A 25,569-nucleotide genomic window follows, 5' to 3' on the forward strand; every position below is an offset into this window, starting at 1 on the left:
GTTGAATAGGTAAACGCCATTAGGCCTGTGGAATTATTTTCACTCCATTCTTAAAAATAAAGATACTACTACTGCAATTTCATATATGTTTTCTCTTATGCTGGCTTGTTGCCTATGTAAGTTTGAAGGGGAAGTGATTGTTTTTATGTGTTAATTCATGGTGTACGAGTATCATATTAGTATGGTAAAAAAATATATATATATGACATAGTCTAATGTCAGTCTTCAGATCACATTCTAAAGGGAGTGTTTTTTTTTTCATTAGGAAGAAAAAGGGCAAGTAATAAATAGGATTGATTTAGAGTAGTTTTGAGAAAGGTCTAAGTGGATTCATTGTGTTATAATGCTTCAGTTCAACATTTAACTCAATCCATAGAAACAATGAAAACTCTTTCTTGAGAGTAGAAAAACAAACAAACAAAATTAGTAGCTTCTCATGCAAGTCAAAAAAGCTATTTTGTTTTTAGCTACCATACTTTGCTTCTCTGAAGAAGATGGATGTTCATTGTATTTGGTAAATTATCGAGATTTACTTTAAAGCTCCAGAGTATACAACCTAATTATTTCTGCTGATAATTTGTTGTATCACTTTAGGAAAAACTATTGGACAATTTGAGTATCAGTTGGTTTATTTACAAAATTATATTACAGTCTTCAAATTGTTCTGGGTAAATATTTTGTTATAGTTTGCACATTGTCAGTTCTTGTTATTCTAAGTCACTTTTGATTTTATTTATTCTGCTCAAGAAAATATCCAGTTAACATCAATAGAATGTACATGCTAAAAAAACTCCTGACTAGTTATAGACTAGTTATTGCATTGGCTGATGTAATATCAAACAACAAGGGCTTAATTTGATGGTCCTTTTTTAAGGAGAACTTTAAATTATAAGTGACTTGCTTTATTTTATATTCAATGGTACAATACTTAATGAAAATATTTAAATATGGCTGGGCATGGTGGTTTACGCCTGTAATCCCAGTACTCTGGGAGGCTAAGGTGGGTGGATCCTTTTAGCTCAGGAGTTTGAGACCAGCCTGAGCAAGAGCGAGACCCCATCTCTACTAAAAAAATAGAGAAAATTAGCCATCTCTACTAGAAATAGAAAAATTAGCTGGATGTAGTGGCACGAGCCTGTAGTCCCAGCTACTCGGGAAGCTGAGGCAGGAGGAACATTTGAGCTCAGAGGAGTTTGAGGTTGCTGTGAGCTAGGCTGATGCCATAGCACTCTACCTGGGCAACAGAGTGAGACTTGGTCTCTCACACATACATACATACATACATACATACATATAATAAATAAAATAAATAAATAAATAATAAATAAAATGAAAGTGTTTAAGTAAAGTAAATATATTAAACATAAATATTTAATATTTATAATATTCCAAAATAACTTGTGGAAAAGTCCTAAGAACTTATGTTTTTATGATATTCACAAATTACTGTTATTTTTTCATAACAATTTTTATTATTATTTTAATACATGATACAAAGATATGTATGAATCCAGTCAACACCAAAGTAGATGGGAGTAGATATATTTTGTTTCTTTTCTGAGTGTTTAATCAGACTTTCTTTACCTTTCTTCTATATTCAATATTATATACTGATATCTTGCAATTGTGGGGTTTCTCAAGAGAAAAGTCAATAAGATCTGTTGTCTAGGAACAAATTATCAAGTAAGGCAGATAGGAACAACACAACAGCTGTTCTGCCTGTGTTTAAAACCCTTTGGTAATGGGAATTATGTTTGGACCAATTTAAGGCATGATTTCATCATTCTAAGTTTGTCCATACCTGTCTTTAATAGCTTTCTTATGCAAATAGCTATAGATATAAAATATTTGTTCCTGTTTTCTAAATGGCCAGGGTTCAAAATAATTATTAGTCCAGAATTAATTGTTGTGTTGGCTATTTTTTTTTTCTGCAAGAAAATTCATTTTTTGGCTCTTCTCTTATTTTTAACTTCTCTCCTAGTTTTTAGATCTGTTGTCTTGGGACAACAGTATGAAATATTGTTGCTCAGTACGAAATAGCAACATGATAATCTACTCATTTGCCATTTCTTTCGCAAACTATCAAAATTATTGACAAAAAGAAACTGAACCAATCAGAAAAAACTCTAGTTGATAAAAGGAAAGGAATATACACCATAAATTTATCAATAAAGAAAATCAAATAGTAGGTATAAACAGCCCTAATAAGAAATATCAAAACCTATGTGAGGAGAACTGTAAAACCTACCTGGAAGACATAGAAGTATACTGGAAGAAATGAAAGCCATATTATTTTCTTGAATAGGAAGACTCAAACATCATGAAGATGTGGTTTATTCCTACGTTAACTTATAAATTTAATGTAGTCCCAGTATACATGCAGTCAGGTTTTTTTTTTTTTTAAACTGGATCTTGAAAAGCTGATTATAAAATTCATTTGGAAGAATGAAAAAGCAAGAATATTCAGCAAAGTGCTGAAAAAGAAGATCAAGGAAAAAGTTAATTCCACCAGACATTGAAACATAATATAAAACTTTTATAATTAAAAAAAAAATGACTAGAAGACCAATGGAATAGAAAATCCAGAAATAGACCCAAATGCTGAAAGAAATTTAGTTTATAATAAAGCTAGAATTTGAAATTAGTAAAGATGGATAGACCTTTTAATAAGTATGCTGTGATAGCTGGGTATCTATATGGAAAAATACAAAAATTAGTTCCATTCCTGACACCATCCACCAGTATAAACCTTATATGGGTCAGGGATTCAAATGTAAAAAAATGTAATTATTCAAATACTATAAAAAGCATGGGCAAATACCTCTCTAACCTGGCTATAGGCAAAACTTAGTTAACTACTAGCTAGAATTCAGAAGCAATAAAGGCGTATAGATTGACAAATTTTATTGCATGGAAATTTTTTTAAATGACGACAAATCCCCACCATAAACAAAATAAAAAGATGAATTACAAACTAGAAAAAATATTTTCAAGTCTTATCACAGATAAAAGGTGATATCTCTACTATACAAACAATTTATTTAAAAATCCAAATGTGTCATTGCTTGTGGGAATGCAAAAATGGTACTGTCCTTTGAAGATGACTTTGAATCTAGCAAATTTTCATAAACATTTCCTTTTTAATTCTTAAGTCCTACTTTGAGGAATATGTATCAAGAGGTACAGTGGAAATAATACAAAAAAAACAATAAATCTACTTATTACAGCATTTTTTTATATGGCAAAATATAGAAATGTTCATCATTAGAGGACTTGAAGAAAGAATGGTACATTCAGAATATCTAGTAATATGCAGCAATGAAAAGGAATGCAAATATTTCTATATGCAATGGCAGATTAATATATGGGATATACTGTTACTGAAAAAAAGGATGCATAATATTCTACCATTTATGTAATAAATGAGGGGATATAACTATAAATAGCCCTCTATTTATATTGGAAAAAACAGTGGAAGGATACAGCATAAAATTCTTAAAATTATTTTACCTATAGTAGAGGGAAGAGCACCAAATTACCTATTTTTTACTCTAGAACCATATACATTTTTTTTTTTTTTGAGACAGAGTCTCACTTTGTTGCCCAGGCTAGAGTGCCATTGTGTCAGCATAGCTCACAGCAACTTCAAACTCCTGGGCTCATGCGATCTTCCTGCCTCAGCCTCCCGAGTAGTTGGGACTACAGGCATGCACCACCATGCCTGGCTACTTTTTTCTATATATTTTTAGTTGGCCAATTAAGTTTTTCTATTTTTAGTAGAGACGGGGTCTCACTCTTGCTCAGGTTGGTTTCGAACTCCTGACCTTGAGCGATCCACCAACTCAGCCTCCCAGAATGCTAGGATTACAGGAGTGAGCCACCGTGCCTGGTCATAGAACCATATAAGTATTTTATGTAATTTTGAAACAAATTAATGTTACATAGAAGAAATATCCAGTAATCAAATGTGTGTAATCAATCAATGACAGAATTTCTCTTCTAGAAAAGAAACTTTCTTTAAAAAAACCCCACAGTACTTAGATAGGTGTATATTTTTAGTGGGTTATACCTTAATGACAAAAAGAATTGCAAAATAATTGGATATTTAAAATCATATTTTATTATGTTATTGATATTTTAGAGTCATCTCAAGAGATAAATAATTATGTACATATATTGAAAACTGAGATTTATGGTATGACTGAAAGAAGAAAGATATATGGCTAAAGCTAAGTAAAAATCCTGTTGTAGTAAATTTGAATTGTGTCAGTATGACCTTATGATGTATTTTATCTTAAAAAAAATTTTTTTTTGGTACTCTTACCTATGGCTTTAGAAACAAGGACAAATCCAATAACAATGTACTTCCGTAGGACACAGATTGTGGTATTTAAATACCATTTGCCATTGAAAGAAACCAGAACTCCTGGGAGAATTGGCTGATTGAAATTAGGGATAAAAATTTACATGGTCATCTTGGAATATCTTATTATGTCACAAATGAAGGAAGCTATCAAAAGCCAAGCTCTTCCTCTGCAGGAAGTTCTAGCAAGGGCCAGTGGGAAACCCTACAGATAAACCAAACTGACTGGATCCACACTACAAAGGCTGAAAATTAAATTGCCATTAGAACCACAGCCTACAAAAGTAGGTCAAGACCCACATGTTTAACCTAAACAGAGTGACTGCTTGATTAAATAAAATACTAAAATAGAACCCAGAGTCTCCTAACATAACAGATAAAATGTCCATAATATAATTTTAAAAATCACTTGTTGTACCAATAACCAAGAAAATGAACAAGACAACCAACTGACACTAACATTGAAATTAATCAGGTATTGGAAATGTCACAAAGGTTTTAAAGAAGGAGTAATAAAAATTCTTTAACAATCAATCTTTGAAACAAATGAAAAAATGGAAAATCTCAGCAAGACAATAGAAGTTATAAAAAAGTACCAAATGGATATCATGGAAATGAGAAGTACAATAACAGAAAGAGAAAATTTTACTGATGGCTTCAGTAATAGAATGAGATGACAGAAGATAGAATCAACAAACTAGAGAAAAAAATTTATGTTGTTTGAAGAGAGAAAATAAACTGAAAAAATTAACAGAGCCATGGGGAGCTGTGTGACAGTCATAAAAACCCAAATATTTATATCATCAGATTCTCAGAAAAAGAGGAGAAAGAAAGTTGTGGTGAAAGAATAGTTGAAGAGATGAAAACTTGCCACATTTGGTGAAAGACACAAACCTAGCAATCAAAGAAAATGAGTGGACCCCAAGCAGAATAAGCCCTACAAGATCCACACCATGGCACATCATAATTGAACTTTTGAATCCTGGAGATAAAGACAAAATATTGAAAACAGCCAGTTAGAAATGTCACATTATTATAGGGTGACACAGGTTCGAGTAACAGCAGATTTCTTCTGAAATCATGGAGGCCTAAACCTACATAAGTGATACATTGTGTAGAACTCCATAAACACACACACACACACACACACACACACACACACACACACACACACACACACATACACACACACACATGTATAAGCAAATCTGGGGAAATCTCAGATCAGTGAACTGTACCAATGTTAAAATCCTGATTGTGATTTTGTACTATACATTTGCAAAGTATTACTAATGGTGAAATCTGGGCAAAGTGTACTAGGGATCTTTTTGAAAGATCTCATCATTCATTCTCGAAGGATGCTATTGGGCCAACTCATTTTGAAAACTGGTAGACTAAGTAAAATTCAAATATTTGTCCATTTATCCTGCTTTTCTATATAATTCCTTGTAATCAAATAGTTGATAAGGGATAGTTTCTTTTTATAGAAGTATTCCAACTTGACCGGGTGCGGTGGCTCACGCTTGTAATCCTAGCACTCTGGGAGGCCGAGGCGGGTGGAATGTTCAAGGTCAGGAGTTCAAAACCAGCCTGAGCGAGACCCCATCTCTACTATAAAAATAGAAAGAAATTAATTGGCCAACTAATATATATATATAAAAAAAAATTAGCCGGGCATGGTGGCACTTGCCTGTGGTCCCAGCTACTCGGGAGGCTGAGGCAGTAGGATTGCTTGAGCCCAGGAGTTTGAGGTTGCTGTGAGCTAGGCTGACGCCATGGCACTCACTGTAGCCTGGGCAACAAAGTGAGACTCTATCTCAAAAAAAAAAAGAAGAAGTATTCCAACGAATGAATGATAGAAATACAATATCATTATTTTGCAACTCCTAATTTATTAATTTACTGGTGATTATAGTAATCTTGATCTTTGTAACTCTTAAATTATTAATTTACTAGAATTACAGTGACTGATAACACCAAAAGACAAGCATCTAGATAATATATAGCCCCTTATGGTACTACAGAACATGGCCTGTGCCTGTCACTATTATTACAAAAATTATCATAAAATTTAGGGACTTAATTATTGTATTATTATAAACTTAGAAGATTTAAAAGTGGGGGCTGATTCTATACCTGGGAAATAGAATCATCTGAAAATTCATTCACTCATCAGTCAAGAGTCTGAGTTGGGATGACTAGAAGGCTAGCATGCATACACACAAAATTGAACTTATATCTGATCAAGACTCTAGATCTCATGAACAATTAATAATAAATACACAGGAATCATTTCAATCAGAATTTAGACTGGAAAAGTTTACATGGCAAAAGATCTATTTCCTTCAACTAAAAAAAACTGCACATTGAATAAAAAGAGCTGGAGGGAGAATCTAGATTGAAAGGGATTTAAGAGGCCTATTATTCAATGCAGTGCATGAAATTGCATTGCATGATTCATATCCAAAAAACAAACTTAAAAGGGAAATAAGAACTTAGCAAAATCTTCTAATGATCTAGGTCTGCATATTGAAATTATTTCCCAGAGATACTCTCATTCTAAATTTAATTGTGTGGTAAGGAACAAATAATGGTGTTATTTTTACTGTGCTTTTTCTATTACATAAGAATCTGTCTTGGTAATCTAAATAGTTTCTTAATTCTAGCAGTTTAAAGTTTTATCAATAACCATTTTGTGGGTTGAATCTAAATTAAGATGCTATTTCCCAGACAATTTTGTTTGGTTTTCTTCCATTTTAAAAGAAAATAAGAAGTGCAGGTGGTAGCTGTGGCTATAAAAGGGTAGGGTGAGGGATCTTTGTGATGGAACTCTTCTGTCTTGACTGTGTTGGTGTTCACATGAATCTACACATGTGATAAAATGATATAATTGCATGAGACTACCTACACAAACACACACACACAAATGAGTGCAGGTAAAAACTAGTGAAATCCAAATAAGGTTGGTGGATTGTATCAATGTCAATTTCCTGGCTGTGACAGTCAAGTGGTACCATAGGGGAAAACTGGGCAAGGGATAGAGCGATTGCTCTGTAGTATTTCTTAAAACTGCATGTGATTCTATAATTTTCTCACAATAATACACTAAAAAAAGACATTGATTTTAATATTTTTGAATTGGAAATTATTGATATAAGAAAATTAGATATCAAACCTAGTTGAAATAGCACATTTTCTTCTAATTTCTAATTTTTTAGCTTTTGGATTTTTAAAATTTTAGAGTAGGACTAGAATAGGTTCTTAAAAACGGATAGTTTTAAGCAAAGAATGCTTTAAATGTGCCATGAAAACAAATTTAGCTGAAAGTCTTAAATAACTGAAGCCTTGTAACCATGATGGAATTACAGCGAATACGGTCTCATGGTAGATGGTATAGAACTTACAGGCAAAACTTAATTTGGACTTAGAGACAATCATGGTTTTTAGAACTGAGAAGGGTCCCTTTATCTCATTAGTTCTTAATTACCTCATTACAAATGAAGGAATGGCCCCTGAAAGGTTAAGTGATTTTTTTTCCAAGGTTCTACTGTTGTAACACAGCAGTGATTGATTTTGCCTCCCCTTATCTCTGGCTGCCTTTTTCCTGCCTCATCTGCCAATCCATGCACTTTCACTGTCTATTTTATGAACTTTTTCCTTTCCATGAGTTTTATTCTCTCCAAAGTTACTATAAGAATAGAAAAAAAAAAAAAGAATAATAAGGCATCATTTATATGAGTTAAAAAAACCTGCTACGCTCTGTTGGCAGGAGACAGATGGCAAACAAAAACAAATAAATTACTGAGTATGTTATAAGATAATAATTGCCATGGTGAAAAAGCAAAGAAAGAGTTTTAGGGGTCTGAGGAATGCCAGTGAAGGCAAAGCATAATTTTAAGATCAGAATAGACTCCATCGAGAAAGTGCTATCATAGCAAGAATGAAAGAGAACAATTCCTGTGCCTATCTGGGAGAAGAGCATCTCAGCCTGTGAGAAAGAAGCTCCTGTGCAAGAAGCCCCTGGGTAGACTGTTGGTGGAGCAGGAAAGAAAATTAGCAGGGAAAAGTGAACTAAGTGTTGTATCTAGTTTAAAATTTAAAACAGTCCCTTTCAGTCTGTCTTGAGCCAAGAATGCTTTAGTCTCTCAGATAATCTTGACAGGCAGGGAGAGGACAGCTTAGGCATCTTCTAGGCAGAAGAGAAGACTTGGATCTCCCTACTCCTCTACTACTGAGTGAAGTCCTTTATCCATTTGATTGTTGCTTGTTCTGTTGGTGTTTTTTTATGGCTGGGGTCTGCAACTGGTGTAACGTGACCTCTGCTGCCTTCTATTGTGGACGGTGCTCCCCCTCACCCTGATCTTCATTCTTCTGAGATCTGGATGTGTGTCCAATTTGATTCTGTGGAAGAGTTGGTTCTACAACCTCCCTACAGAGCTATGGCAGGCTCTCAGGTAGGTGTACCAGTCCTCGGAAGGTTCTCTTCCTTCCTGCTTATGCTTTCCTGCCAAGGCGATATGGCCTGAGAGGCAATCTTTTTTCAGAGTTCAGAACAAGGACCAAGAAACTAGAGCTCTGTCCTGCCCTCAGTTTTATCCTTGCTAATCTAATTAGCTTCTTCCTCTCTAGGCAGTGAATAGAGGAGGGGAAATCAATTCATAAGTGAGACAGTTTTGTTCTGCTTCATCTCTCTTCCTGGTCCTCCTTTGAGACGTGAAAAGAGCAGACTCGCCCATCTGTCATATCGTATTCCTGTTTGCATATCCCTTACATTCAATCCACATGGTCAGCTAAATAAGCTTGTTCCTTGATTTGCTAAAATGGGATATAAAGAAACATATTTTTTTCTCAAGTTGATAGCCTGGTTTACAAGCTTATTGGGCTCCATAAATCCTGTTCTGCATACTAGAAGCTGAATATATTGTTCTATGTCTTTGAAAACCTATGTCACAAAATCCTATACTACTAATCCAAAACAAAACCTTTAGTTACTAATCATAACCTCCACCCAAATAGATGCTTAGAATGACTAGGACAAAGTCCATATACTAAGAAAGACAAAAGGAAAAAATATTAATTTAAAAATATTTAACCATAACATACATGGGTCTCTGAAATATCATGATCAATTGATGAGGGGGAAACGGAGTGAACATATGATGACTCAAGGGGTGTGATATGTGGTTTATCATTTGTGGTAAATATATATCATTTTTCTGTTTATCCATATTTCGTCATCTCCCATTTCTATTTGCAGTTGAGTCTCGTTTTTTGGATAATTACCCATTGTGAGGTCCATCTTCCTTGTGACCCTGTACTATGTATGACAATTGCAGAAACCTTGAGTCTTTCTTGGCAAATAAGTGACTAAAGTCCAGTTAATCAGCAGCTTATCCAGAAACCCTGCACCCTGTATGAGCAACTGTGGAGGCATGGGATTCATCCCAGAGTTGGGAGGGCACATGAAATACACTCTTGCTGCAGCATTACTTTGGCAATAGTCCTAAAAATCAAACTCAGAGAAGTTGATCCTGTGCCTGCTGAAGTATACATACTGTCATTCAGATTTATGACTTTACACTGTCCTTTTTGCTAATACTGGGACATTGACTGATAAAGCCATGATCACCCAAGAATTGGAAGAATCTGTGGGAGGATTTGGGTACTCAGTCCCACTTCTACCTCCTTCACATACAGCCTTCCTTATTCTTAGTAATATCTACCTGTCCCTATAGTAGAGATTATTATCTCTGAGTTTGAAGATACTGTCACTTCTTTGCCTAAGGGAGGTGCCCTGCGGGCATAAGTTATCAGTTTGCTTGGACCTACCTCCATTCTACTTGGACCTTCAGTTAGAATTAGATTTTAGCATTTCCTGGGAGAAAATTAGAAAGTTCAGTCTTGCTGAAGAAGGCTTACTCTCCCAATAAATTGCAGAACTTTTCCTTACCTATGATAGCAATCTATAGATTTTTAGATATCTTAACCAAGGAGGTAGGAATAAATGTTTGATCACGTTGAATCTCTCAATATGTATATATTATCAGTGATTTAACATGCTCACCTAAGCTTCTGGGTGTGGTTCTAATAATTTTCTGGTTAACACAAACGTATATTTAAATGATGGCATATACTGAATGAAGTTATAGTGTCAATAACTGTGGTCATAAGTTAAAACAAGGAGTTAAAATACTGAGAGAAATAGGAATGAACATATTCAAATACCTTTATAGTAACTTTATCTCATGGGAGAGTCAAAAAGAAACTCCTTACATCAAAAACTTTCAACAGTGGTTTAAAGACATTAAGCAGTGGTTTAAATGGAAGGCTTTACACACCATCTTGGAAAAGTGCTTTCATGGCCTTGCTCTATAGTTCATAGGTGGTGATGGGAAACACTTTCTTATTTGTATAGGAATGAGAGGATTTGGGGATGGGGCTAGGGAACCCACTACTGCATGCTCTGTGTATCTCATAAGCACATTATTCCTAGGAATGGTGAGATTCTTAGATATCCTTGGATTAGATTGTGGCAGAGGCTGATGTATCTATTCCTAAGGCAGTGTGCCAAAAATGTACTCTGTCTGACAGATGAAAATAATCCCTTTTTGCTTTTGATTATCAGGTCTGTCTGATTTCTAGTTCATAAATAGACAAATAGGGCTTGAGCATTATTTCTCTCCTTCCTATTCTCTTCCCAGGACTCCACATCTAGCATTTAGAACTTTTTAATGGCAATTATCACTTTTCTTTAAAAATGATTTATGCATTTTTTTTTGAGGATATTCAGGTTCACTGCTTGAATACAGAGTGAGAATTAAATCACATTTGAATTTTAGTTTATTGCTTTGATAAAGCTTCATTTTTACAAAAGAGAACATGAAAAATTATACAGCATTTCTTTTAAATGTCATTGATACTTTATTTACTTTTTTCATGATGGGGTTTTGATAACATTTAGATCTATTACTACTAATCTTAGAAATCACCTTCATTATAAATTTCTCATATCCTTCACATGAAACAGGTATATTAGGAAAACTAGGCTGCATTAAAGTGACTCTCTTAATTTTTAAATAGTGCTAGATAAAGAAATAATTAATTTCTATGCATTGTTAATTTTTTTTTTTTTTTTTTTGAGACAGAGTCTCACTCTTGCCTGGGCTAGAGTGCTGTGGCATCAGCCTAGCTCACAGCAACCTCAAACTCCTGAGCTCAAGCGATCCTCCTGCCTTAGCCTCCTGGGTAGCTGGAACTACAGGCACACACCACCATGCCCGGCTAATTTTTTCTATTTTCAGTAGAGACAGGGTCTCGCTCTTGCTCAGGCTGGTCTCCAACTCCTGAGCTCAAATGATCCACCCACCTTGGCCTCCCAGAGTGCTAGGATTATAGGCGTGAGCCACCGCGCCCAGCCTATGCATTGTCATTTTTCATAGACTTTTGAGTTCAGTAGTCAGGGGTTGATATTTTACTCTGCCAAATGCTACAGAGTAAGTTAACCTCTTTAAGTATCTCTTTCCTAAACATCTCTAAAATGGACCTAGCACCCACTTCACAGGATTATTGTGATCAATATTAATGTAAACAATTTCATATGTTTTGCATGCTATTCATATTGCTTTGCAAGCAATTTCATATGCTTCATATGCTTGGCATGACAAATGGTAGGCATCTTCCCTACCTAAGAACATATGATGTACTTCTTGATATTGTTTAAATATTCTACCCTGATAATGTGTGAATATTTAGGTCGATGTTTCTTAAATGTGGATCTGTTTCATTCCTTTTAAGAGTAATACAAAATATTCAAGATGAAAAATTCACTTAAGTGAATTTCTCATCAGCTGAAGTTTCTGATCAGCAAAAAATAACTGAATAAAAGTATTTTTAAAATAGGGAAAATGTTTTATAAAATATTTTTGAAGTTTATAAAATTTTCATGATCAATTTAATGTAATAGAAAGTCACAATTCCAAAGATGGGGAATCATTAACATTGACTGAAGCTCCTGGACTATTTTGTATTTTTATTGCCAACTAGAAAAAAAAAAAAAAAAAACAAAGAAAAATTTCTATAAGAATTCTCTGGGTCCAGATTTCTTGTGAGCTAGTTTACATATGTATCTATATAAATGTGTGCATACACACACACACACACATATTCTTGCTCAATGCCATAATGATATTTCCCAAAATGTTGAAATGTGCCTGATTTTCAGCTTTTGGCTTATCAACCCTTTGTTCGATGAATCTTTTTGTAATCATCCCTAAACTTCTGGTTTAATAAAACAAAGCACATAAAAAATATGATTTAACATATCTTCACATTTTGAGGTAAGCAGATGGAACAGATGTTACAGTGTAACTTTCTCTATTTTTCTATTTGAAATTGTGAGCCTGTTTTCTATTCAGCATTTTCTGAGTTAGCCCGAGTTATTAAAAGCAAGATGCATATACAGACAATAAAGAAATTGGCTATGCTTTCTTATTTTAAGGATAAAATCAATTAAGGTTTTTCAAATGGAATTTTAATAATAATAAGTTTAGAGAGTGGAAAATAGGCAATTTAGTATTTCATTAAGAATCCCTAATCTCAGATATTTCAAAAGATGTGTTTGAAATATTCAATTGAATGACTGTTAGATACATTTTGGGATATGTAATTATGGCATGAAAATAGAAGATCCATTACTCTTTAAAACCTCTAAATTCTTTTTTTTTGTGTAAGGAGAACCACCGTTATACTTTTGGTTCATTGATACAGTGTGTTTTATAGTAAAGCTAAAACAAGAGAAGGAAACTGTATCTCTGAGAGATCAAATTGATTTATAAAGTTTCTTCCTTTTTTAATTTGGAAACTTTACTTTTTAAATTAATGTTGCTAGCATTTAGTAGTTTGATATGGCTAAAGTTCAGAGAAACTTCTAATATCAAAGAGTAAGGTTTTAGGTTAAATCCAACAATATACACAGTGTGTTGACAGGGTGTCACTTGAAGGCCAATCTTCCATCTTAGCTCTTAAGCATTATTTCCTGTCTCCTCTGGAAACTTATTGCTTCAGTTATCCTCACTGTCTTGTGTATCTTCCTGCTCATATTCTGTAGCATTGCTGTTTCCCAGTATATTAATATGCTCAAATCTGTCCTGTCCAAACAAGCAAACACAAACAGCCCTCTCTGAATTTTATACACCATCTAGTAGCATTTTATTTTATTCTTATTTAAAAGCCTCTGAAAAACCATCTTGCTCATTGTTTTTTTGTTTCTCACTCTCCTTTTCTTTAACTTACTTAAATCTGATTTCTCATTTTATTGTTTTTATGAAACCACTCTCAGGGAGATCAGAGATGATATTTTAATTGTTTAATACAAAGGCTACTTTTCAGTCTACTTGTTATTTTATCTCTCTGGGGTGCTTGATGTCCGATGGCTGTTATCTTCTCATTGAACTCTCTTGACACCACTCTTTTCTACTTACTAAGTCCATTGCTAAACATTCTCTAAGCCCTTTTATCAGCTTTTTTAACTCTATCCATTCCTTAACTTTTGGTGTTTGCTCAATATTGATTCTAGACCTTCTTATCCTTTCAGACTTCATATGCTCCCTGGGAGATTTAATCCACTCTCATGGTTTAACTATCATCCAAATGCTTGTGACCTCTAGCTGAAACTTCTTCCTCAAGATTCAGATTTTGATACCTTACTGTCTTTGAAATATATGTTTGCTTGGACATCCTACAAGTAGCTCGAATGCATTGTGTCTGAGTCTTAACCTATTATTTCTTCATATACCACTTGTCTTACTTATTCTCTATTTTACTCACTCCTTATTCTCTATTTTACTCATTCAACCAACCAATTGAGAAACCTCCAGGTCTTTTCATTCTCCTCCCAACAGCCCTCCTATCCTAGTGATCAAACAACCACTAACTGGTCCTTATTTACCTTCTTTGTAGTTGAAAATCTTGAAAATCTACACCTCCTCCACCACTTTTTTCATTTCTTTCCCAGTTCCTACTGGACTGTGGTTCAGACTTTGCACATTCCATGCACAGCACATCTCCTATGTCTAGTCTTTCCATCATCTGTTCTGTTCTCTGTGATACCACTGTTTGTTTGATTCATAAACCTAAAGATGTTTACCCTTACTTAAAACCTTACCATAAGATTATTTCAAATCTTTCCTTTGATGCATAAGGGATACACTATATGGACCTTAAAGTCTTTTATGGACTCTTCAAAAGTCTGTTAATACTGTTACTCTCTCAGGCACTTTAGCCTCCAGCAATACCAAATACTGGACATTATTTGAATGTATTCTGCAATTTCGTATCATGACTCCTTGGAAATGCTTTTTCTCTCATCAGTTGATAGTGAATTAATTATTTCTTGAAGCTCAATGTATTTGTCACCTACTCTCTGAAACATTGCCTGGTTCCCAACCTCTCTCTAGACATATAGAGAAATTTCTGACACAATATTTCCTAAACCATATCTTCTCCTTTATGGGGTCATGTTTTTGAACACTTTCTACTTCCTTCATTTGACAGTTTTCCATTATAGGCAACCTCTTTCTCATAGGCACAAGTGCAATTCCTGCAACAAATTTTCTTCTTCCTTTTCTGTTGCAAGTTTTGCTCTTGAAGACACCTCTGTTCTATTTCCTTTTTGTTCTGCCTCATTCTTAGACCGTTATTGATATGATCATCTTAATAGTTTAAGCAACAAACTATCCTTATATATGGTTAATGTGCAGAAATCATGCAAGTGAAATACCATGTTTTAAGGGAAAAAATAAATTTTTGAATTGATATCATGTATCAGGAACAATCTAAAGTACTTTTAGTAGAAAACATGGAAATTCCTGCTATATCTCTACCCATCCTCATTTTAAATGTCTCTTTTGAAGCACTGACATCTAAGATAAATGGAAAATGATTTCTTATTCAGTTGCATATTTTTTCTTTTAAATTATTGGTGAGTTTTTCAGATGTATAACTATTTTGGCAAGACAAACACAACATTTCAACCAAATTATTCGTTTGATTATGTACTGTGATCTAGCCAAGAGATACCATTTGTAAGTGGGAAATTAAGTTCTGAATTTGAAGCAAATGACTTACAGATACACTTAAACATATTATTAAGTCTGTAACTGCTTCTCTGTAATATTTTCAATTTTTAGATTTTATAACCTAGTATTGGACACTTTCTTATAAGAAGTATAGCCTCTAATTCTTGCTTTGTAAAGAAAGTATCGTTAAAATATTTGATGACTTTTATTTTCAAACAGAAATAATGTTGCCAGGCTACTTTTAATGATCAAAAATAAATTTCATATAGGAAAAATTGGATTTCAATTGAGATTTGAAAAAACACTTTGTCTCATTAAGGGTTAAAAGTCAAATTTTTTGTGAATCAATCCCAAATATCAATACTATTGTTTCTGAAATAGAGCATAGCTGTTTAAAACCTGTATTCTCTAAGAAGTACTGCATAAATGAGATGTAGATATGGTTTTCTTTCTAACTAACATCATTAATTTATGGCCATAGATTGAAATATTAGCAGCAGAAAGGAAATTGTGCCTTTGTTACAAGGGACTTGAAAAAAAGTTGAAATTTGTAAATATGCTCTGTATTTCATCTAGAATAGGAATATTGCATCAAACTATTGCTCTATAGACTTTAGAAAAGCTAGTGTAGACTTCTGCTACATCTTTTTTCAAAGCCACGCCTACCTCCAAAGTATCTTAGACCTTTGCTACTCAAAAGTATGGCCCACTTGAGAGCTTGTTAAACATGTAGAATCTCAGGCCCCATCCCAGATCTCCTGAATTAGGACCTGCATTTTAACAAGATCTCTAATTCAAATACACATTAAAATATGAAAAAGTATTGACTTAGGCCAATGGAATATTATGTTCCCTAATTGGAGAACTATGCAAAGCTTCTTTGTGAAAAGGGTTCAGGGTGTTCCACAGTACCATATAAGCAAACTTTCCATATCTAATAAAAAATTGAGTATAGTAATTTGGTCTAGAGAAAATATGTGGAGGCCTGCTCAGAATCATGTCCTTCTAAATCTGGAAAGATCCTTAGAGATTATCTAATCCAATCCTATCTTTTTATTGTTACGAATCTGAGTCCCCCAAAAGTAAAGTATTTATTGAGTGAAATCTGTTGTTGCCTAAGATCACAATCTAATTAGTATAGTGTAGAACATTTAATAGCACTTAATGACTAACTGGATATAGAGGAGGATATCCCATCCTTTGTGTTTTTAGTTTTACCTGTTTCCAAAATTCAATATTCCCCATATCATATGATCTTTCTCCTAAATCTGTTATGTTAATGCCAGTCTTCATGTTCATTGGACCTGTCTTTTTTTTTTTTTTTAACATTTACAGTTCAAATCCTTGTCGGAGATCATCTAACATGATAGCCATTGCTCTGAAAAATTAAACTCAGTAGACTAATTTTACTTTTTAGACATGTTTTCTGTGAAATTTGTTAATGATAGAGATGACTAATGGTAGTTGATTGCTGGATATGATTTGGAACGTGATCTTAAACTCTTTCAAAATTTCCTACCCAGCTGGGCACAGTGGCTCACACCTGTAATCCCAGCACTTTGGGAGGCTGAACTAGGAGGATCACATGAGGCCAGGAGTACCAGACCAGCCTGGGCAACATAGTGAGACACCATCTCTACAATTTTTTTTTTAATTAGCCAGGTGTGGTGGCATGCACCTGTAGACCAAATTACTTAGGAGGTTGAGGCAGGAAGATCACTTGAGCCCATGAGTATGAGGCTGCAGTGAGCTATAATCACACCACTGCTTTCCAGCCTAGGGCAACAAAGTGGGGCCCTGTTTCAAAAACAAAAACAAAAAAAAAACTAAGGAAACCAAACCAAAACAAAAAGAAATTTCTTACCCAATCAAACTTCTCCATCTACTACTTTGCTCTCTCCACCAACTCTTATAAATATTCTATTCCTTTTCATTTAACAATATGCTGATACTTCTTTCTAGCTGGAGCCTGCATGCTGGTGTTTCCTGACAATTAGTTACACTTTTTCTGTTTTAATAAACTGTCAAATTCTCAAATACAGTTTTTACTTACTGTCCCCAAACACTTCCAACTGGATAATCAGATATAACAATTTGTTTTGGGGGCCACTTTGCATTCATCCTGTCTATGTCCAAGAGAGAATGGTCCTATTGACTTTTTTTGTGTTGCATATTTTATTTGTCATTCATCCAATCAAAATATCATCATAATTTTTTTTTTTTTTTTTTTGAGACAGAGTCTCACTTTGTTGCCCAGGCTAGAGTGAGTGCCGTGGCGTCAGCCTGGCTCACAGCAACCTCAATCTCCTGGGCTCAGCGATCCTACTGCCTCAGCCTCCCGAGTAGCTGGGACTACAGGCATGCGCCACCATGCCCAGCTAATTTTTTGTATATATATTTTTAGTTGGTCAATTAATTTCTTTCTATTTTTGGTAGAGACGGGGTCTCGCTCAGGCTGGTTTCGAACTCCTGACCTTGAGCGATCCGCCCGCCTCGGCCTCCCAAAGTGCTAGGATTACAGGCGTGAGCCACCGCGCCCGGCCTCATCATAATTTTTGATGACACTCCCTCATTCAACACAATTACAAAATTTTATGAAATATTTCTAAGTGTTCAAGATTTAAAAATTTTAAATATCTCAGTAATAAATGCAAGACATTAAAAAACTCATTTAGTTTTAATTATCATATCCTAATTTTGAATCTTCTTGGAACTTCGGTTGAACTGTTTTGACCTCCAAAAACTGCAATTTCATTTGGTTCAACTCCAAAGGTGTGTACTTGCTCCACTGGCCCTGTATTGATAAAGATTTAGTGAATAACTAACTTTGTTTTCTTCTTTCTTTGGCTACTATTTTTAAAGTTGGAATTCTGTAAGTTTAGGAAGGTTTAGGTTGCAAGAGAACAAACCAATTTGCTTTTTTTACTTTCTCTCCCTGCCAGGCAGTTAGGCCCCCTCAACTGTTGACTAGTACTGGTACAGTGAGCATGCCCTAGGTCTCTTTGTCACTTCGTCCATGGTTAATTCTCTACTGAGTGTCTAAGCCCAGACAGAGGGAAGAAGATTGTGGTGTAACTCAAATTTAGGATTACCCGTGACATTTTCTTCTTTCCAGCTACTCACATCACTGCTATTACTTACTTCTCACTCAATGAAGAATTGACTCTTCTGATTAACATAATTTGTCTTTGTCAGCTTATAGTAATTTTTAAATTACATTTTGCTACATTTAAAGAAAGACATTCTTAATGTATTAGAAAGGTCAGAAACTTAAGAATTATTTATATCTGTATTTATTGATCTGTAGATTTTAGCAAAAAACTGCATTAATATTGGTTTCAAAATGAGATGATACTACAAATATTTATAGGTCACAAAGCATGTTCTAATTGAATGTACAAAATTTATGTGATTATTTAGATTTGTATTGTGATAGAAAAATAGGAAACACTATAGTATTAACATTTTATCACAGATATTATTAAGAACATGTTTGTGTTTTTTGGTATGTTTTAAAATTCTGTAGTAAATATTTAAACTATTTGTGTTCCTGATATTGGATATTTATTTTTAATGAATTAAGAAAAGCCTTTCTGGGCCACTAATTCATCTTATTTTATTTAGTGTCTTTCATTTAATAACACAATATTTAGGATACTATATAATGAAATGATTTTGAATTCCCAGGTGGATTCATGATAAAGAGATGTCAGTTAAGTAAAGGGAGTAGGAAAGCCACAAAGTGGTAGTTATTTAATGAGCTATTAAATATGCTTCCATAGTTGGGTTTGTTGTCAGCAAATTTAAATTGAGTCTTTATACTTTATTTTGGAATTGCATGCACATGAAAGGAAATATATTTTCCTGACACACAGGTGTATGGCCTGATTGTTATACTTGTCTTTAAATATCCTGGACAAAGTACAGCTGAGATGATTTATGTATACCAGTGCCAGCCTTTATAGGCAGTATAAAACAATGAACCTAATTTAATAAATTAAGCCTTTTACTTCAAAAGCTTGGAGCAACGTATTTAAAAGACCACTTTACTAATATGATAGCAAATGAAAAAGACTAAAACAGAATAGATGGTTTGATACTTTCAAGATTGCCTTGCCTTACATCCACTATTGCAGGGAATTACTTAGAGACCTACTCTGTTTGATACCTTTTTTCCTGTTGTCCTTTCCTCAAGGTATTATAGGATTTCTTTAAAGGATATAGTTTTTGATGTTGCTAAAATTAATCTATAATCTTTTAACTGTATGATTATATAAATTTTAATTCAGGAATGTATAAATTAAGAATGCTTTCATTTTGAAACATTTTTATGTAATATTCGTTTTTAAAAAGAATTTCATTGGCCTCTAATATGATAAGCCTGTTATAGTATACACAAATTTTATATATATGCATGTGTGTGTACAAAATATATGTATACACATATACACCCACCTAGTTCCTTAGTATTATTTAAGCTTCTCAAAGCCTAATGCCTTTTAATGTATGTATTCTAGGAAGCTAACATATATTTGGCATATTTTTTAGTAATTTTGTTATTTTATACACTTGTATCTCCTGTTTAGCTGGCTAGAATTTGAGATTAATTTAAAAATATGTCATAGTTTTAGTAACCTGGAATTCCTGCCTCTGTTCTTCCCCTTTTCATCTCTAACCTCTTTCACTTCCTATTTATGGCCCCTCTATGTTTTCTTCCTTAATTCATTCCAATGATGCCTCCCAATTTGAGCTTAAGATAGCTTGGTCTCCTCTTACATAGACTATGAACTCCTTGAGGGTAAAGACACTTATCTTATTCATTCTTGTATCTCTTGTGCTTGGTGAATTGTGAGGTATTGTGAGAATATCTTGAAAAATATTCTGGAATAGTTAGGGTTACTCAAAAAAACTCTACCTTATGATTCCCTCATCTTTGACTCTTGATCTTTTTCGTTGTACCCATTTCATGTCTGCCCTCAGGGATGTGGTATAATTCAGACTTGATGGTAAAGAGAACTGCATAAATGAAATTATAACAAAGTATATTTTCCAAATAGTTCTAATAAATTTATTGTTATGTGGTTTGGTTATTCACAACCTTTTTAGAGCAAGCAAGGACTCCTCTCTCTTATTTTTCTACAGAAGTAGAGACAGAATGGTAATTTATTATTCTTTCTATTAATAAATGAGCTTTGAAGAATGCTTTCAATAGTTAAATAGCCTTCTGTTTGCTGTCATCATCTAATGAGAAACTAAATGTGGCTGTTCCGTAAGATTCTTATGTGATGCCTTAATTTAATCTAATCTAATAATTGGGGAAACAACACAAAACAAACATGAAATTTGTTCAGTGCAGTAGCATTAGTTATGTAAGTTTGATAACTAATGCAAAGAGCTTCTTGGTAAAGCTGATGTTTTTTAGTAAGTCATAGGGAAGAATACTGATTTCATCTATTTTTGTTTATAACATGGATATAGAATAGACTAGTGAATGACTGAATTTATTCATTCTTTATACTTATTCTTTGAGAGTTTTGGCTTTTTAAAAATTAAATACAGAATTTCATGAAAAGATGCTTTAAAAGAAAAAGCAAAGAGACCTAATACAGATTAGGGAATAGATACTATTTCTAAACTTTATACTCTACCTGGGATTAATATAAAGAATAAATGAATGTCTACAAATCAATAAGAAAAAAACAACTCAATCAAAAATGGGCAAAAGACATGCATAGACAGTTGAGAGAAGACACTCAGGTCCAATAAACATAGGAAGAAATGTGATGTAATTGTAAATTAGTAATTAAATAATATCCTGTTTTATACTCTTTTAGCATAAATTTAAATATTACAGCATGAAGTGTTGGAAAGGGTATGGATCACCAGGGTTTGATGAATTGTTGGTGTTGTGTAAATTTGTACAACTTCTCAAAAAATTGTATCATATTATAAAGTTGAATACTCATATACCATATGTTCCAGTAATATTGCTTTTAGGTATTTACCTGAGAAAAATCTCTTGCACATGTCTAATAGGTAGTATGTGCAAGAATATTCATAGAATCATCATTTATAATGGCAAAAATCAGAAAAGAACTCAAATATTCATCAAGACAATGTGAATAGCAAGGCATTATATGATATTCTATACTTTTTTATATGTTTGAAATTTTCTATGGATGAGAAAGAAAGAATGAATGAAATGAAAAGGTTCATGTATGGGAACAGGAGAGATTAAAAAGGAGGGGATGACTGTGAGATTAAAGCAACATGGCTATACTTAAAGATTTATTTAAGGAGGAATGGGATTTCGATTTGACCCTTACAACTGTTGTGTACCTGAAACAAGATGTAGGTGATATGCTCCAGAGAGTAATATCCTTGTAGGTTAATGGGAAATTGTATGTTGCATTCATGTAATGGAGCAAGATGTTTGAGTCACCTTATAAGGGAAAATATGAAATAAGGTCTCTGGGGGTTAAAACATTTATGACTATTTTACTTTAATGTCTTCTTTGTAATAGAGGTAGCTCAGTGGCAGTATTTATGGTAGAAATAAAATCATGCAAGTTATATAGCATATATATGAAATGTCTTTTTTTCTGTCTCATTAACATATATACTAGTATACATACATATACACATGTATACATATGTTTTTGAGTCATATTTTTTTCTTCATTTAAAACTGTAGAGAGATTTTCTAAAACTCAATAAAGAAATTTCCTTGTAAGAGTAGAAAATTAAGTCCTTAAACCTTTTCCCTTACCTGTTTTACAATATGTTTTGCATTTGACTTTGAATATTTTCAGAACATCACAATACATTTTGTGGAAATCATGGGATATGTTATTTTCTCTGCTAAGTTGCTTCAAAATTTGCCGAAGGCACTATTTCCTATAAAGGACCAATGATTCAAAATCTTTTCTTTATTGTTTTTGCATTGAAGATAGCATATACTTGAATTTATTAATTAATTGCCAGGATTTTATGGAAGCTTATCTTTTCTAGCATTCTCATGCTTTGAAAACAAAGAAAGAAAGAAAAGGAAAGGCGTCCATACTTCAGATTAACTGGAGGCTAGGATTATAGGTTGTAAGCAGTTTTACATTTCTGAGTGTGATATTTCTTTGCTTTAATACATTTTAAAAATGCACATCAGCTCATTAATGAAACAATAGTTTTACTGAGGCAAGTAATGATAATGTATTTTTTAAATGAAAGTTCTTGCTTCCTTTAATTTTACAAACAAATACTACAAAGGATTTCTTTATGATTTCAGAATGGAGTTGTTTTAAATGGCTTATTATTATGTAAATCTTCTTGTAGAATGGTAATTTTTAATTTTTGCTAAGACTATAAATTTCCCTTTTATTGTTAATCATGGTCCTAAAATTGATTTCAGGGAGAAAAACTCCCTTAAATATGAGAAGTGCTGTTATATAGGTCTTGCCATACATAAATATTTACTTCTCTTTTCTAAGATTTTAAACCATCACACACTTCTTTTTTAACCTTGAAAATCTAGATACAAAAGTTTTGAACTTTAAGTTTGAGAATAAATTATTTTGAGGAAATAATTTTGAACAAATTAATTCGAGGAAAAGATAGGCACTGAATTGTCATTGATAATTTTTACTTAATTTAATTTTACAAACTTCAATGAAATGATTACACACATAAGTATTATCTTTGGATTTTTGCTTAGTTTTCATGTGAATATATTTTTCCCAGATGTTATAACACTTTTGAATTAGAAAATAAACATTTGTGAATTAGAAAGCATAGCCTGTTCTTGTGAAATGACCCTAACCAATTGATTTAGAGGTCAAAGAAATTTTCAAAGAAACGGGACGATAAACCATACTACAGATGTGCCTTTAACAGGCACGAGTATGTCTGTAATTGACAGTGAAAAACAAATGACCTAGAAAAGTGTTAAAAGCGTTGGAAGGAACTTCAAAATATGTATTTGGTTCAAAATTATTGTGGAAGCCCCTCCTCCACACATACACACACTGTATAACTGAATATTTACCTAAAAAGACTTAGTTATGCTGGTTTTATTTGTTTGTTGGTTATCTTTCTGTCTGCCTTTTATAGGAACTAAATTTTAACAAGTATTTTAATATACTTAGTATAGTATTAGCAATTTTGTGATATTGTTTTTTACAAAAACTCTTGTATTTACTTTCAGTCTACTTTCTTTTATTGCTTAATAAATATCTCAATTTGAGTGTTGAGTGGTAAAGTTACTTTCAGAGAGGAGCAAGAGAAAACTTCTGTGCTTCTTGCGAAGATTATTTTTAAAAATATTTCTTCCTAGATTGAGTTTCTTTATTTGTAAAGAATTATATAAATTTATTTTACATCCATTTGCTAGCTTATATGTCCTATTGATATTGCCAGAAAGATAGGCCTAGAAAAATACGAAATTTATAATTGGCAGACCACAGGCTTCAAGGTCAAAATTTATGTGTGTCATCTCTTTGGTGTAAATCTCTGTTTTTGCTTTTACCAAATTGGAATTGTGAAAGGTGCTTTTAAACTTCAAAGGCCTGTCAGTTTTGATATGTGAGGATAATTTTGAAGATATAAAATTCTCCCCCACCTGTCCCCTCTCCTCTTTTCCTAAAAAAAAAAAAAAAACAAGAAGGAGAAAACAGATTACTATATATAGACAACACAATAAGGAGATCAGTGATTTGTGAACAGTAAACCATAAAGCAACATCCCCTATAATCAATCAGTCCTTCTCCATGGCTCATTAAAGTAAAGCATCCAATTTACCCAGCTTGCAAAAAGAGTGGTGAATTTCAGTTTGATTTGTTCACGTATCTAAACTGTTTTTGGTCTGTTATTAGCAGATTGCCTTTTTTGTTCTGTTCATTCTCCATAGCTTGTCCTTGAAAGAGAAAGGAGATTTTAACTTAATTATTTATAAAAAATAGAATAGTTTATGCATCTGTATTGTGCTCTGGTTTGACATGGTTCCAGAATGGTTCGATTAATGTTAGGTTTGATACTCTTCCCTAGTCTTATAATATTTGTATTAATGATGAGTCATGTGTAACTATGGGGAAGTCTGTCCGAGAACTTGGCTTTTGTTACAAGGATTGTCTGACACCCCTAGTACCTTACCAACAATCCAAGGCCATTTAACTATAGAGAAGTGATCTGTAGTCCTTATTCCCTGTATTTAATTCAGAAAGACTTAATCAGTTTAATGACTACCTTTTAGAAATATATTTGCTTTTATTTCCCTAGTGGAAATGTTTAACCTCTAACTTTTCAGTGTGTTAAATTTGATAACTTACCTTCAGATAAAATGCTGGAAGTCATTGTCTATGACATATCCCTCCCTACACTCTTTCAGGGTCTGTGTTTGATCTGATTATTTACAACATCCTAGAGAATCACCAAATGATTGTAGTCATTCCTCTGGTGACCTATTGGATTAAGTAAGGTTTCTCTGGTTTAGAATTTAAAAGAAAGATAGAAAAACAACTGAATGTTATACTTCTCTGATAGCTCAAGATAACTGTCAAATTCATATAAAGATTACCAAGTTCATCCTCTCACTGAAGTAAAATCCTCTCATTGATAAAAATCCTCCATTTCTTATATCTCATGATATACTCGTTTTCCTTTTTTTTATATATTGAAATAGATCCTTTAATAATCTTTTTTATTTCTTTTTAGTGATGGTCAGTGATTAGTAAATTCTCTTAGTGTGTGTCTGGAAACATCTTTATTTTGCCTTTTTTGCTATGCATGTAACAACCAAGGTGTATTTTCTGCTCACATTAAATTGTTGGCTACATGTCAACTGCTCATGTCTACTCATTTTAGGAATCAGAATGGGAATTAGAGCAGTCCCAGTCTGGAACATTGTCATTTTTGTGGCAATAAAGAAAGACCAAGGCAAGATCCAAACTGTATGTTAAAGTTTCTGCTTTAAGGGGCACATGTCACTTCCCCTCTGTTTCATTGGCCTTGTGTCAATGGAGTGGGGCAGTATCTTTGTCTCATGAGAAGTGACAATACATGAAATGAGTCAATGATACAATCTCAGTTGATTACTTAGTTCTTGTTTAATTTTTTTCAATACTAAATATTACAGTTATCTCG

The 25,569-nt window shown here is 33.3% G+C and overlaps 1 protein-coding gene and 1 long non-coding RNA gene across 6 annotated transcripts in view; one reads left to right on the top strand and one right to left on the bottom strand.

The window, feature by feature from the left end:
• CEP128 (centrosomal protein 128) overlaps nucleotides 1-25,569 on the top strand; it is a 362,607-nt gene that overhangs the window by 197,115 nt on the left and 139,923 nt on the right. The window lies entirely within an intron of this gene.
• Nucleotides 1-25,569, bottom strand: part of LOC105867845 (uncharacterized) — a 101,766-nt gene that overhangs the window by 75,946 nt on the left and 251 nt on the right. The gene's annotated exons all lie outside the window — the stretch shown is intronic.

Source organism: Microcebus murinus, chromosome 6, assembly GCF_040939455.1.
Source record: "Microcebus murinus isolate Inina chromosome 6, M.murinus_Inina_mat1.0, whole genome shotgun sequence".
Taxonomy (NCBI): Eukaryota; Metazoa; Chordata; class Mammalia; order Primates; family Cheirogaleidae; genus Microcebus; species Microcebus murinus.